General features: G+C 35.8%; 1 pseudogene; it reads left to right on the top strand.

Moving 5' to 3' along the window:
- The first annotated feature begins 1744 nt into the window (after positions 1-1744).
- Positions 1745-16332, top strand: LOC124974937 (flavin-containing monooxygenase 5-like; annotated as a pseudogene).
- The last annotated feature ends 290 nt before the right edge of the window (positions 16333-16622 follow it).

Genomic DNA, 16622 nt, shown 5'->3' with positions numbered 1-16622 from the left:
ATTTAAATGTAATAGATTTGAAAACCTGTGGTTTATGACATTTCAGTGACAGAATAATAGGCTGGATTCATATTGCATTATTTTATTGGATTGCCACCTTAACCCTTGAAGTAATTAACTGGAAATTTTTGAGGAAGCAAAAAGTTTGTTATAGGAAGGAAGACACTGAATTAGGAATTAATGTCATCTGAACCAGTGCTTGTCAGTTTTCATGTGCATCTGAATCAGTTGAGGATTTTGTTAAGTTAGTTCTGATTTAGTAAGTCTAGGGAGGGGGCTAAAATTCTGCATTTCTAACAATGCCCCTAGTGATCCCCTTTGTGCTGGTCTACAGACCATACTTTGGGTAACATGGATCTAGAAGAGTGGTTCTCAAATTTCAGTTATTTTTTCTTAAGCATTTAAGTTGCTTTCTTTTTATTTTATGAATAATGCTGACAGTACCATTCTTTAACAATAATCTTTGTTTGCAAGTCTGAATATTTCTTTAAAAGGCCATGTAAATTTAAAGAATTTTTATATACATTGCAAAATTACTGAGAAAATATTATACTGTTATACTCTCCCTAGTATGTTTTGATCTAACCCATTTTTACTCATTTAAATGACTGTTACCCAGAAATAATAACAATGGGGTAAATAACAACTTATACTGGAAAGAGACTTAGCACATTTTCTTGAGAGCAATTTCTCAATATATCTGAAAATTCTTGAGACTTATTCATTCAGCTTGGAAGTTCTCACTTGGAATTTCTTGTGATTGCCATCCAATGAGTGCTAAGACTGAATTTGATGTGACTACTTTGTTCACATGTTTAGTACTTTAGGTGGATTAGCTAGAATTTCTGGGGGCTATTTGAATATTTCTCTATCATAGGTATTTTCTTCCATGTGCCTTGGTTGGGCTTCCCAACAGTATTGTTGTCTCAATGTAGTTGGAGTTTTTATAGTAAAGATTTAGAATATCCCAAAAAAAACCTGCTGTTCAAGTCTTGGTATCCAATGCAGCATTGTCCAAAGGTGGGTCTTTTGGAAAGTAATTCATGCATTAGGGTTCTGACATCATCAATGGATTGATTCATTGACAGATGAATGAATTACTAGACAGTGGTAGAAAGTGTAGGCAGGTGGGACATGGTTGAAAAGCAGATCACAGGTCCAGGGGGTTACCCTTAGGGACTATAACTTGTCCTGAGTCTCTTCCTCAACCCCTGCTTTCTGGCTACCATGAGCTGAGATTCTTTTCTCTGCCATGCCCTTCCACCATGATTTTCTGCCTTGCCTGAAGCCAAAAGCAGTGGATCTGAAACTTCTGAATCCATGAGCCAAAAGAATTCTTTCTCATTGTCAGGTATTTGGGTCACAGGTACAAAAGGTAACTTCTTACATGACTGCTGGGTTCCACCAAAGTAAGCCTTCTAAGACACCTCGGTGGAAGCTGCAAGGCTACTTTTTACTTAGTATTGAAAGTCATTCAGTGCCATGTCAACTGTATACTGTTGGTCAAAAGCAAGCCATAAAGATACTGAGACTCAAGGGGAAGGAACTACACAGAGGCACAAGTACTGGGAGATGTGTGGAGGTGGTGTATGTGTGTCATTTGTTTGAATTGTCATTTATTTCAGGAAATTTTTCAACTGTTCACTGGCTATTTTTAAATCATGAAAGTAGTTCTCAAGTTGCCATGAATACTTCTAATTTACTGCAGGAAGGGAGAGTCAGTAATTACAAATTGGTGATCATCAATACTTCAAAGGAGATGATGTGTTTCAGTGACTACACCATCCCAGATCATTATCTTAACTTCATGCACAATTCCCAGGTCCTCGAGTATTTCAGGATGTATGTCAAAGACTTCAACCTTTTAAAATATGTCCTGTACAAGGTAGGCAGTTTTGTGGGTGTCTTTGTGTTTGAAATTCTTCATGAAGTAAGTGCATAATGTGGCTTCATTTACCAGTGCTTATGTGTAAATATTAGCTTGATATGCTCAAGTACAAAATCTCCACTCTGTTCTCTCTCTAAAATGTCCCTGGGAAAGTCTCATATATTTTGGCTGCAGATACAGAAAGATACCTGCCACACATATTTTCATTGTCTTCATTTCACATTCTGTTTTTATAATAAAGGAAATGAGGGGAATGAATAGGTATGGAAACTTTAAATATTTCTGGTTCCACAACTTATCCACTATTGCATTATTATTTTATACTTTCTGAGACCCTTTTCAATATATTATTTTATGTGATTACCAAAACAACCTGGTGAAGAACTTAGTGAATGGGAACTTACTGAGGAAGCAAAGAAGTTAAATCTGGTGGAGAGAGTAGAACACTGAATTAGGAAACAAAACCCTGAATTCTGTCCCTTGTTCTTACCACTAATTAACTTGTGACCTGAGATGAGTTAGTTTCTCAACTTGAATTTATCATAATTTTCTGGGCTGGGCAGATAGCTCAGCTGGTAGAGTGCTTGCCTTGCAAGCCCAAGGCCCTGAGTTTGATCCCCAGTAGTGCAAAAATAAATAAATAAATAAATAAATAAATAAATAAATAAATAATTTTCTTTTTATGTAAAAGAAGATGATTGTACTGTACGACATTTTGTTCCTTCCTTCTCTAAAGTCTACTGAGATTTTCCCATAATTTACAATCATGACCATAAACAGATATATCATCTGGCTTAAAACCCAAACCTTCCACCTTTTTCTGTTTAGCAAAAATAATAAAATGGTAATATCTGGTGAAAATTTCCAAAGCCAGTCATTTACAGCCCAGTGATACATCTCTGACCTGTTTAAGTGACAGTTCTTCAACAAGTTTGTTACTGTACTAAGCAGTGATGATGCAAAGACAAAAAAAATCATAAGTAACTTAGCTAAGTAACTGTGTTTAAAGACACAGAAAAATGAAGAAAATTATTATTATACATATAAAAAACCAAGTGATAAGTGCTATAGAGATCTATACATTGCAGCTCAGAAGAGGGATATTTAACCCATCAGGGAAGAGGAATCAAGTTGCAGGAAAGATTTTTAGAGAAGATAGTGTCCAAGCTGAGTCTTGAGTAGAAAGGAGTCTACCAAATGAAGAAGGAATGAAAGGATGTTCCAAGAAGAAGCACCATCTTGTGTTAAAACACATAAGAGGAACTATAAATAGTACATGATGGTTAAGGCTCAGTGTCTCTAGTACTCAACCAAGACATTATAGCCAAGGCCCTAGAAGCTCATTGGAATATATTCTTGATGTTTCCTTAGGCTGGCAGAGTAAACCATATTTATTGCTTTTTTTTTGAAAAACTAAAAATTATACCACTTACAGACTCTTTCTGTATAATCACTTGTGAAGTGGGCATTTGCAAAAAACAGAGATTCCTTTAAAAAAATAAGAGCCACTGAAATATTTTCCTGCTCTAACATGAAAGGGAACCTCATAATAACATGTTTGAGGTTAGTCAAATAGAACAGGATTTGGGTGTCAGAAGACATCAGAGAGTTTGAGGATGTCTGGGGTTAGTGGAGGAATAGATGTTTAGTGCACAGTGTCAAAGAAGTGCAGGATAAATTCAGGAGTTATGCAGGTGCTACAATGCCTTAAGGCAGAGACCAAAAATCCTCACAAATCCTATTTTTCTAGAGGAATAGGAGAGTACATTAGTTTGTCAGTTCCATTTTAATTTGTGTCTTATGAAAGTCTTCTCATTTGGACCACAACCTCAAATAAAACTGTACTTTATGGAGTATGAAAATCAAATAATTTTGCAAGGACCCTAATGGTGTGATGGTACCTGCACTATCAACCTTTTGTGTAACATTTTGCAGGATAAGTCATTTGTGGGAAGATATACACTGAACTGGCTATGGTTACAGTCCCCTGTGTATGTTACTTTTCTTTCAGACCACTGTGTACAGTGTGAAGAAGAGACCTGATTTCTCTACTTTATGCCAATGAGAGGTGGTCACTGAGTGTGAAGGGAAAAAGAAGGTTAATATCTTTGGTGGAGTCGTGGTTTGCACTGGCCATCACACTAATGCTCACTTACCCATGGAAAGCTTTCCAGGTGAGTGATCTACAAGAAAGGAGGTTGACCCATAAGCCATACCTTTGACACTGAGGAATAGAAGGTTGTAGTCTGAGTAATTTTTACTTTGGGGTGAAATAAGGCTTACCCTAATTGTGCATGTTCCCTTGAAAATGGGATAATTTGTATTATTGCCATTTGGGCAATGGTAATTTTAGAGTTTAGAGGTCTGTGAACAACTATGCCACCACATAATGCCATTTCAGTCAATGCTGGACTACATATAGAATGGCAATCCCATAAGATTATAATGCAGACTGAAAAATTCCTCTTGGCTGAGTAGTATCATAACCTTATAATATCATGGTGATGTTGATGTACAAACTCATCTGCACTGTCAGTTGTATAAAATTATAGCTCACAAAATTATGTATGTAGTACATAATAATAATAAACAACCATGTTACTGGTTTATGTACTTACTGTACTACATTTAGTGTAGAGTATACTGCTTCTACTTATAGAAACATTTACTATAAAACAGACTGCCATGTTACACCAAGTAGCCTCACGTCTCATGTTTATTGTGGGACTTGATTGCATCAGGAGGCCACATCGAGTGACTGGCCTAAACAATCTACGCTTATGTAAGTACTTCTGTGATGTTTTCACAATAATGAAACCAAATTACATCAAATTTTTGAGAACATATGTATTTATGACAAGTAGAAGATAATAGTATTTAGTTTCACAATGACTTTGGTCTTCTTAAGGATCAAAAAGGAAGACTGTGGAACTCTTACACAGCAGTCGTTCAGATGTGAAATTTTTCAGTGATTGAAGAAACAAATAAATATTGAGTTTCTAAGGGCTAAATGAAAACTTGAATAATTTAGTTTCAGTTTGGGGCCTGAACTTTCTTTTTTTTTTTAAAAATGCACTTTATGTATATCCTAGAGTATACAGAAACATATATTCTCTAATTGAAATGGGAGTATGTATCTAAGGGAATGAAAAGACAAAAGAGAAAGGCAGTTTTCTGAGGCAGTTTGTATTTGCGATTCTGCAAATACAAAATACAAACTACTTATGATAAAGGAATCACAACTTACTATTCTGAGGCTGTGGAAGAAAAAAATAAGCAAAAGTATTCAGAATGACAAGAATAGCTGAATAAAGGGAGATTATATGGAGAATATGTGCTTCAACTTTAAATTCTACAAAAGAATGATTTTACAAATGATATCCATCATATAAACTATCATCCTAAAAATATTTTCTGTTCCCTTGCAGGAATTGAGAAGTTCAAAGGACAGTACTTCCATAGTTGAGACTATAAAAACCCAGAGGTATTGGCTGGAAAAAGAGTCTTTACAATTGTTGGGAATTCTGTAGGAGATCTGGCTGTAGAGATTCACTACACAGCCAATCAGGTTTGAGTCAATGATTTTCTTTGCTTCATTCTATCTTCAGTCTTATCAAGAAGGTAGACCTGGACTGCCACCATTTTGAGACAACAGCCAGGACCTGTAGGACACCTGGATGGACTGACTGAGCCCCATCACCAGGAACCCTCATTCTGAACAATCACTCCCTGCCTCAATGGCCCTCACATCAACTGATTGCTCCCTGCCAACAGGACCCCAAGACCAAATGATTGCGCCCTATCACTGGGACCCCAGATCGACTGATTGCACCCCACCTCCAGGATCCTGCAACCACACCAAACTCACCTAACCTCCAGGACCCCTGCCTGACCAACCACACCGTGCATCCAGGACCTCCAGCTGACCACATTCACACCCTGAGATGCAGCTCCCCAATTGCCAACACATTTGAAAGCCAGAGTGGCCATCTTGAATAATCCTGGAAGCCACAGCTCTGATCTTTAGGTGGGGGCAAATCCCATCCTGAGATGCCTGCTGGAGACTTGAAGTTCATTGTCAGGTACCTCTCATGCATCGGGCTACTGAAGACTCGGAGGTTTGAATACTATATGTCTGTTATAGTGTAGATTTTCTTTTTTCTCCTTATTGAACAATTTTAAGTTTTTTTCTTTGCTTTTCTTCTTCTCTTTTCCTTTTGTTTACCTGTTCCCTCAGAGTCTCCTTCTATCTTTTTGCATGCTAACAACCAATTTCTTTTGATTTTACTCTAACCCTTTCTATTATCTAGAACTTCTGTATATTCTTGTCTTATCCCATTAGCAGCTACATCCTACATCCTTCTGCATCCTCTTTGTCCTAAATTAGAAAGTTCAGACCTTATTGCAAATCTGTTTGTTATACTGAAGATAATGATTGAACTCATTCTGTTTACTATGACAATATTGTTAGTGTCTTCATACAGGCTAAAAGTCTAGGATTGCATACTGTCTGAATTGAGTACTGCTAATATTGATCTCCTCTCAAAGAAAAGTTTTGGAAACCTATAGGGCCACTATAGCCTATAGGGGGAAACAGCAACACCAAAGATCTGCACTGCTAGAGGGGAAGATACATGAAAAACATGAGAAAACAAGGGATGAAAATGATCCAAGCAAATCTAGATTCTATATTAATAGAATCCAATCACAGTATGATAGAAGAAATGTCAGAAAATGACTTCAGATTATACATGATTAAGATGATTCATGAAGCAAAGGATGAGATAAGAGAGCAAATGCAGGCAAAGCATAATACCAATAAGCAGTTGAAAGAGCAAATGCAAGAAGTAAAAGATCATTTCAACAAGGAGATAGAGATGCTCAAAAAAACCAAACAGAACTCCTTGAAATGAAGGAAACAATAAACCAAATAAAAAACCCACTGGAAAGCATCACCAAAAGACTAGACTACTTTGAAGAAAGAACCTCAGACAATGAAGAAAAAATATTTAATCTTGAAAATAAAGTTGACCAAACAGAGAAGATGGTAAGAAATCATGAACAGAATGTCCAAGAACTATGGGACATCATGAAAAGACTAAATTTAAGAATTATTGGGATTGAGGAAGGCACAGAGATACAAACCAAAGGAATGAACAACCTATTCAATGAAATAATATCAGAAAATTTCCCAAACCTGAAGAATGAAATGGAAAATCAAGTACTAGAGGCTTACAGAACACCAAATGCACAAAATCACAGCAGATCCACAACAAGGCACATTATAATAAAAATAACTAGTATTCAACATAAAGATAGGACTTTGAAGGCCATGAGAGAAAAGCATCAGATTACATATAGGGGGAAATCAATATGGAGAGCAGCAGACTTCACACCCAGACTCTAAAAGCAAGAAGGGCCAGGCACAACATATTTCAAGCTCTGAAAGAACATGGTAACAAACCAAGAATCCAATAACAAGCAAAACTAACCTTCAGATTTGAAGATGAAGTAAAATCCTTCCATGATAAACAAAACTTAAAGAATTTACACATAGAAAGCCTGTGATACAGAATGTTCTCAACAAAATATTCCATGAGGAGGAAATGAAAAACAACAATGTAGGTCAGCAAAGGGAGGAACTACCTTAGAGACAAATCCACTCATAGTAGAAACCAAGCCAAATTAGAAACCAAAAATAAGCCCAAATGACTGGGAGTACAAATCTTCTCTCAATAATAACCCTTAATGTTAATGGCCTAAACTCATCAATCAAAAGACATAGACTGGCAGACTGGATTAAAAAGAAAGCCCCAACAATATGCTGCCTGGAAGAGACTCATCTCATAGAAAAAGACATCCACAGACTAAAAGTGAAAGGATGGGATAAAATCTACAATGCATATGGACTCAGTAAAAAAGTGGAGGTTTCCATCCTTATATCACATAAAGTGGACTTCAAGCCAAAGTTAGTCAGAAGGGATAAAGAAGGACATTTTATACTGCTTAAGGGAACCATAAATCGGGAAGACATAATAATGGTAAATATTTATGCCCCAAACAATGGTGTATCCCTGTCCATCAAACAAATCCTTCTCAATTTCAGGAATCAAATAGACCACAGCACAATAATTCTGGGTGACTTCATCACACCGCTGTCACCACTGGATAGATCTTCCAAACAAAAATGAAACAAAGAAATCATAGAACTCAATAACACAATCAATAACCTAGACTTAATACACATATGTAAAATATTCCATCCATCAACGAGTGGATTCACTTTCTTCTCAGCAGCACATGGAACCTTCTCAAAAATAGACCATATATTATTCCACATAGCAGTCCTTAGGAAATTCAAAAAAAAAGAGATACTGCCTTGTGTTCTATCAGATCATAATGGATGAGAGTTGAAATCAATGACATAATAAAAAACAGAAATTACTACAACACCAGGAGACTAAATAATATGCTATTGAATGAAACATGGATAACAGAAAACATCAGGGAGGAGATTAAAAAAAATTCTCAGAGGTCAATAAGAACAACAATATAACATATCAAAATCTCTGGGACTCTATGAAAGTAGTACTAAGGTAAATTCAATGCATGCAGCACATTCCAGAAAAGAATGAAAAGTCAACAACTAAATGGCATAATATTACAACTCAAAGCCCTAGAAAAAGAACAGAATAACAGCAAAAGTACTAGAAGATAGGAAATAATTAAAATCAGAGCTGAAATCAATGAAATTGAAACAAAAGAAACAATTCAAAAAATTGACAAAACAAAAATGTTGGTTCTTTGAAAAATTAAACAAAATAGACAAACCCTTAGCCACATTAACAAAGAGAGGAAGAGAGAAAACTCAAATTACTAAATTTGTGATGTAAAAGGAAATATCACGACAGACACCACTGAGATACAGAACATAATGAGAAGCTATTTTGAAAATCTGTAGTACAAACAGAAACTACCGAAGACATTGATAAATTTCTAGAAACATATGCTCCTGCCAAACTAAACATGGAGAACATACAAAATTTAAACAAATCAATATCAAGCAATGGAATAGAAGAAGCCATTAAAAACCTACGATCCAAGAAAAGCCCAAGACCAGATGGATTCTCAGCCAAGTTCTCCAAGACCTTCAAAGAAGAACTCTTTCCAATACTTCTCAAAGTATTCCAGGAAATAAAAATGGAGGGTACCCTACAAAACTCATTCTATGAAGCTAATATCACCCTTAGACCCAAACCAGGTGAAAACACACCAACAAAATAAAATTTTAGACCAATACCCTTGATGAATATAGATGCAAAGATCTTTAACAAAATACTGGCAAACCATATCCAAACACATATTAAGAAAATCATGCACATGATCAAGTGGGGTTCATCCCTGGAATGCAAGGATGGTTTAACATCTGTAAATCAATAAATGTAATCCATCATGTCAATAAACTTAAGGATAAGAATCATATGGCTATTTCCATTGATGCAGAAAAAGCGTTCGACAAAATACAACACCCCTTCATGCTCAAAACACTAGAAAAAATAGGGATAGTAGAAACATACCTGAACATTGTAAAGGCTATTTATGCTAAGCCCATGGCCAACATCATTCTTAATGGAGAAGAACAGAAAGCATTCCCTTTCAAAATGGGAACAAGACAGGGATGTCCTCTTTCTCCACTTCTATTCACATCATTCATGAAATACTAGCCAGAGCAATTAGACAGGCTAAAGAAATTAAAGGGATATGAATAGAAAAAGAGGAACTTAAGGTGTCACTATGTGCTGATGACATGATTTTACATTTAGAGTATCCAAAATATTCCTCCAGAAAACTTTTAGACCTCATCAATGAATTCAGCAAAGTAGCAGGCTATAAAATCAACATGCATATATCTATAGCATTTTTATATATAAGCGGTGAAACATCTGAAAGGGAAATGAGGAAAACAATTCCATTGGCAATAGCCACAAAAAAAATAAAATAAAATACTTGGGAATCAATCTAACCAAAGATGTAAAAGATCTCAACAATTAAAACTAGAATACATTGAAGAAAGAAATTGAGGGAGACATTAGAAAATGGAAAGATCTCCCATGTTCTTGGATAGCGAGAATTAATATTGTCAAAATGGCCATACTACCAAAAGTGCTATACAGATTCAATGCAATTCCAATTAAAATCCCAATGATGTACCTTACAGTAATAGAGCAAACAATCATGAAAATCATCTGGAAGAATAAGAAACCCAGAATAGCTAAAGCAATACTTAGTAGGAAGAGTGAAGCAGGGGGGTATCACAACACCACAAATTCAACTATACTACAAAGTAATAGTAACAAAAATGGCATGATGTTGGTAATAAAATAGACAGGTAGATCAATGTACAGAATAGAGGACACAATGGTACAGAATTTGGAAACAAATCCAAATCAATACAATGTTCTCATACTAGACAAAGTTACCAAAAATATGCCATGGAGAAAAGATACTCTTTTCAAAAAATGGTGCTGGGAAAACTGGAAATTCATATGCAGCAGAATGAAATTAATTGCCTATCTCTCACCCTGCACAAAACTCAACTCAAAATGGATCAAGGACCTCAGAATCAGACCACAGACCCTTCATTTTATAGAAGAAAAGTAGGTCCAAATCTTCAACATGTTGGCTTAGGATCAGACTTCCTTAACAGGACTCCCATTGCACAAGAAATAAAAGCAAGAATCAATAACCAGGATAGATTCATACTAAAAAGATTCCTCTCAGCAAAAGAAACTATCAGCAATATGAAGAAAGAACCTACAGAGTGGAAGAAAATCTTTGCCACTCATACTTCAAATAGAGCACTAATTTTCAGAATATATAATGAACTCAAAAAACTCTACCCCAAGAATACAAATAATGCAATCAAGAAATGGGCTATGAAAATGAACAGACACTTCACAGAAGCAGATCTACAAGCAATCCACAGATATATAAAAAAAGTTCAACATCTCTAGTAATAAGAGAAATGCAATCAAAACTACCCTAATATTCCATCGCACCCCAAATAGAATGGCGATCATCAAGAATACAGGCAACAATAGGTGTTGGAGAGCATATGGGGTAAAAGGTACACTCATACATTGCTGGTGGGGTTGCAAATTAGTGCAGCCACTCTGGAAAGCAGTGTGGAGTTTCCTCAGAAAGCTTGGAATGGAACCACCATTTGACCCTGCTATCTCACTCCTTGGCCTATAACCAGAGGACTTAAAATCAGCATACTACAGAGATACAGCCACATAAATGTTCATAGCTGCTCAATTTTCAATAGCCAGATTGTGGAACCAACCTAGATGTCCTTCAAGTGATGAATGGATAAAGAAACTGTGGTATATATATATACAATGGAATATTACTCAGCCATAAAGAACAATAAGATTATAGCATTTGCAGGCAAGTGAATGAAGTTGGAGAATATCACACTAAGTGAGATACACCAATCTCAAAAAACCAAAGTACGAATGATTTTGCTGATAAGTGGATGATGACATAAAATGGGGGGTGGGAGGGGGGCAAGAATGGAGGAAGGAAGGACTGTATGGAGAGAAAAGAGTGGTGGGAGGGGAGAGGGGAAGGAAAATAACAGAATGTATCAAACACCATTACCCTATGTAAATGTATGATTGCACAAATGGTATGCCTTTACTTCATGTACAAACAGAAATAACATGTATCCCATTTGTTTACAATAAAAAATCAATTTAAAAAAGAAGTTAGACCCAACAGAGTATGGATGGCTGGACATTGCCCATCATACTAGTGGCAAATATGGGGCTTGGTTTCATTGCCTCAGTTGGCATCATGATTGATGCTAATGGAGGGTCATGATTGCTGTTTAGATTTCCACTATTCAGTTGATTTTATACTAAGGAATATGCTCACTGCTTCAGGCTGCACTCATAATCCCAGGTAGGGCTGGGACTGTAGCTCAGTGGCAAAGTGCTGGCCTGGCATGTGTGAGGCACTGGGTTCCATTCTTAACACCCCAGAAAAATAAACAAATAAAACAAAGACATACTGTCCATCTACAACTATAAAAATTTTTTTTAAAGAATCTTAGTTAGCTTCTCCCTGGCTTTGATGAAGACCAGGTATTTGTTGGAAGAGGTTGTGTAAATGCAATCTTAGGAGTGTGAATTGTCCATTGGCTAGAAGAAATGCCATGTTATCATATAAAGGAAGGCACATTTTGGTAATTAAAAAATTTTACTTAACAGGATGCTGGGTGAGTTTCCTTTTTGCCACTCAAATGGAAAAAATAGAAGCAATCTATTCTTTCCTAAAACATATGGATATCAGCACTTACCCACTGAGCCACTTCCCCAGTTCTTTTTATATTTTATTTACAGACAGGGTCTCACTGAGTTGATTAGGGTCTTGCTAAGTTGATGAGGCTGGCTTTGAACTCGTGATCCTCCAGCCTCAGTCTCTGGAACCACTGGGATTATAGGCATGTGCCACTGAGCCCAGCCTATTCCATGATTTTTAATGAATCCTATAGGTGGTAAGTGCTAGTGAAGTTCAGAGGATGGAGAGAGAATTCTCAGCCTGAAAGGTTAGTGATGTTCTCAATGAGGAAGCCAACTTGATCTGGATCTTAAAAATGTATGGGCTGAGGAGAATTTAAAAGAGAAGAACTTTTCAAATACTTGACCTTTAAACAGAAACAGAGTGGTGGATCACAGCAAGACACATTCTTAGTGTTTTGGAAGGAAAACGGCAGGAATTTTTTTAAAAGATAGTACAAAACTAAAATGCCACACTAGTGAGTTTGAACTTAATCTTGAATAAAGTGGGAATGCTTTCAGATTGTGGGCCAGAATGATAAAAGTAAACAATATTTCCCATGCCTTAGGTGTTCCTCAACACCATGAGAGGGGCTTGAATTCTGAATCATGTAGGGGCCCATGGATATCCTTTAGATGTTGTACACCTTTCTGAACTTAAACATCTTATATCAAAGATATGTGGCCAAGCATTAGCAAATACGTTTTTGGAAAAATGTATTAATCAAAGATTTGATCATGAAATGTTTGGCCTGAAGTCTAAACACAGGTATGTTTTCAGGATGGGAATGGAGTTAATAATGGCTAAGATAAAAGAACAAGAATAGTTCACACAGGCTAACAGAGCTATCTCTACCCATACATTAAGAAGACCCAGGGCTGGGGATATACCTTAGTTGGTAGAGTGCTTGCCTCACAAGAATACAGCCCTGGGATCAATCCCCAGTACCAAAAAAAAAAAAAAAAAAAAAAAACCCAGAGAATCTGAAATTCGATTTTTACCATATCAACCACAGACCAAGATCCGCTGCTCTAAAGGATTTCTGCCACTCATTCTCATTGGCATTAATCATTTTCTTATTCTGTCAGGTATCAGTTCTTTTTATATTGTGCCCAACAACAACAAAAAGGTAGTACAGGGCAGTGCATCATTCAGTCAGTCAATAAATATGGTGCATCTGTTGTTAGCAAAGCATTATGTTGGGCATGAAATACAGAGAGAAAAGACATGATAATACAAATAATACCTTACCTTTTTTGAATACTTTTTAAAGACAAGCACAGTGATGAGCTATATATATTATTCATTTAACCCTAACAAATGGCCCTGAGGGTCCATACCTTTTTTATGTTCATTTTACAGATTATAAAAATTGAAACTTAGAGAATCTAAGTAATTTGCCCAAGGAAAATATGAGTAACAAGTGGAAAACTTCAGAACAGATCTAACCTTAAAAATATAAATGAGAAGACAGACAACAGGATATGACAAAGAAATGCATAGGATGCAGAGTATAAAGAGTGAGGTTCCCATACAGCCAGGAGAAACATTGTGAAAGCATTTCTATATACTGACTTTAAATGATTTTTTTCTGTCCAACTTCTCAGTTTTGAAAATGTTCAGATCTACAGAAAAGCAGTTCAATAATAAATACATTGAACATCCATATATCTTTTACCTAGATTCACCTATCAAATATGACCATATTTGCTTTTTCTCTTTTCCTTGTAGAAGATAGGAATATTCAAACAATAAGTAGCATACATACATACTTAAGTACATTTTTTAAAGTAAATCAAAATCATTAATATATACCTAAGAAAAAGGACACTCTCCTATATACCATAATACAATTATCACATTTGGGAAATTTAACAGTGATAAAATACATTATCTAAAACGTTGGCATATTCAGATTTCCACAGATGTCCCAAAAATGTTCTTTTCATTTTTCTTTGGGTATTAGGAATTGAACCCAGAGTCACTTTACCACTGAGTTACATCCACAGCCCTTTTTATTTTTTGAGATAGGGTTTCACTAAGTTGCTTAAGGCCTTGCTAAATTGCATCAGCAACTTGAAATTAATTAGTGAGATGATACTTGGACTCTGTGTTTCCCAACAAAATTTTCATTTAATTCTTTAAGCATGAATATCTTTTGTAGTTTCAAAAAAATTGAGGTGTTATGGAATAATAACAGGTAGGCAAATAGTGTCAGCATGTGGCATTCTAATTATAATATCTTAGAATAGCAAAAGGCACATTATACCCTGGGACCTGCACATAGTCTGATATATCTAGAGTACATGGCAAAGATAGAAGAGTATTTGAATATATCTCTAGATCTATCATGTAAGAAACTTTTTATATGCTCTGCTAAATAAAAAGTTTGGGGGGTTGGGGATTTAGCTCAGTGGCAGAGCACTTGCCTATAATTTAAGCAAGTGAGTGACATAATAATAAATCTGTAATAAAAGTATTTTAGAATGACCACTGCATCTGACCTGATAATATTCTTTTTAGATTTTTCTTTTCTTTTCTAAATTGAGGATCCTAAATTCATGTTTATTTGTGTTTCTATTCTAAGGCAAATGATATAGAAGGCAGATAGGAATGGAGACCTAAAGACAACTATAATAGTTCAGGGGGGATAGGGAATAAACAAAACTATTCTGGGTAATCTTCCTTTTTAAGGGATAAAGAGTATAGGCTTGGTGAGCAGATATGAGACAGTTTTATGACTTGGCCAACTATGTAAATGGTGATACTGGTAGTGAAAGGGAATAGGTTTAGAGAGAAAGATAAAATCATGAGGTTGGGATGCAGAAAAGAATGTGCCTAAAGGTTAAAATCAAAGCAAATTAAATTCAACAAATCAGGTATAGTTGTAAAATGCATAATATTCCTGAGGCTAGGCCAGGAAAATAATGGGATGAGGACTCTTAGAGCCTACTGACTTAAATTTCAGAAATTAAGACTGTTTTAACACTGAATTATTTTTTTAAGACCCAAGATACTGGAAAACTGACTTATTTATTTTGATACCCTTATTCCATGCCATCTCTAGAAAACACTATTTAACAGGTCCAAAGTATCCCAACAGAGTTTATACAAAGTTATTTTAATAGAAATTCTAAAATACTAGGCTGTATAACATTGGTCAAGTCACTTCACTTCTCTTGACTTCAGTTTCCACAACTATATAACCTAGATAATGACACCTATTCTATCACCTCCATAGAGCTTGTGTGACTGTCAATTTAATACATGGAAATGTAACTTAAATTCTAAATTGCTATATGGATGTAGTTTTTTACACAGCTTGGAAAATGAAATTCTAAGTCTACCTCTTGTGCCTTTGGAACTAGAAATGGAACTGAACAGAGTATTAACAGTCAAATTCTGCCAGACTTAATGATATGTGGACAGAAACTATTGACCTATGACCTTATGATACCACAGAGTGTTATTATTACTTAAGATACCACATATGCACTCTTCAAATAAGACTCTTCTTCCTTCACTTCTCCAGTACCTTCCCCTTTCAGTGACTTCTAGGGTTCAGGTTTTGCCCTGAAAAGCTGATGTAAAGTAGAAGTGGTATAAATAGAACTTTTGCAAATATCATGGGTAGACTGAGGGAAAACATTTGACATATTATTTAACCACCTCCACCAAAGCAAAAATTTACTTATGTGATTTATTTCTCTCTTTTCCCTTCTTTCTCTCTCTCAGTCACTCTTCATCTTTATCGGCACTTATAGAGCTCTGAGCCAGCATCCAACAGTAAATGATCTGCCAAATCATATAATTTCTGCTTGGTGAAAGTGAAGGGAAATGTGAAGGAATTTACAGAGACAACTGCCATATTTGAGGATGGATCCAGAGAGGACAACATTGATGCTGTTATCTTGGTCACAGGCTATAGTTTTGCCTTTCCTTTCCTTGAAGATTCAGTCAAAGTGGTCATAAACAACATATCCCTATATAAAAAGGTCTTCCCCCCTAACCTATAAAAGCCAACTCTTGCTATCATAGGCTTGATTCGACCCTTAGGAGCCATTATGTCCATTGCAGAGCCCCAAGGACATTGTATATAAAGGTAAGTGACTATACAAATTGACTACTTAATTACTTGATGTTTAATTGTGTTTATGTACTTGCTTTTAAATAGTATTATGTATGACTGAAATCTTGAGGGTTGCATAATATCTGTCAAAAGTTAGTACTAGAACATTTATTTTTAAGTGACTCTGAAGTAGTAATTTATAACCATAAACATATATTAGAATCACCTGGGATACTTTCCCAACTTACAGATGCTTTGATCTCATCTCTGGTGATGCTTATTCAGGACATCTTAGTGGGACAGGCATAAGATTTTTTACAA

Source organism: Sciurus carolinensis, unplaced genomic scaffold (genome assembly GCF_902686445.1).
Source record: "Sciurus carolinensis unplaced genomic scaffold, mSciCar1.2, whole genome shotgun sequence".
Lineage (NCBI taxonomy): Eukaryota > Metazoa > Chordata > Mammalia > Rodentia > Sciuridae > Sciurus > Sciurus carolinensis.
Note: the sequence above shows the minus strand (reverse complement) of the source record. Positions and strands in the feature narration are given on the sequence as shown.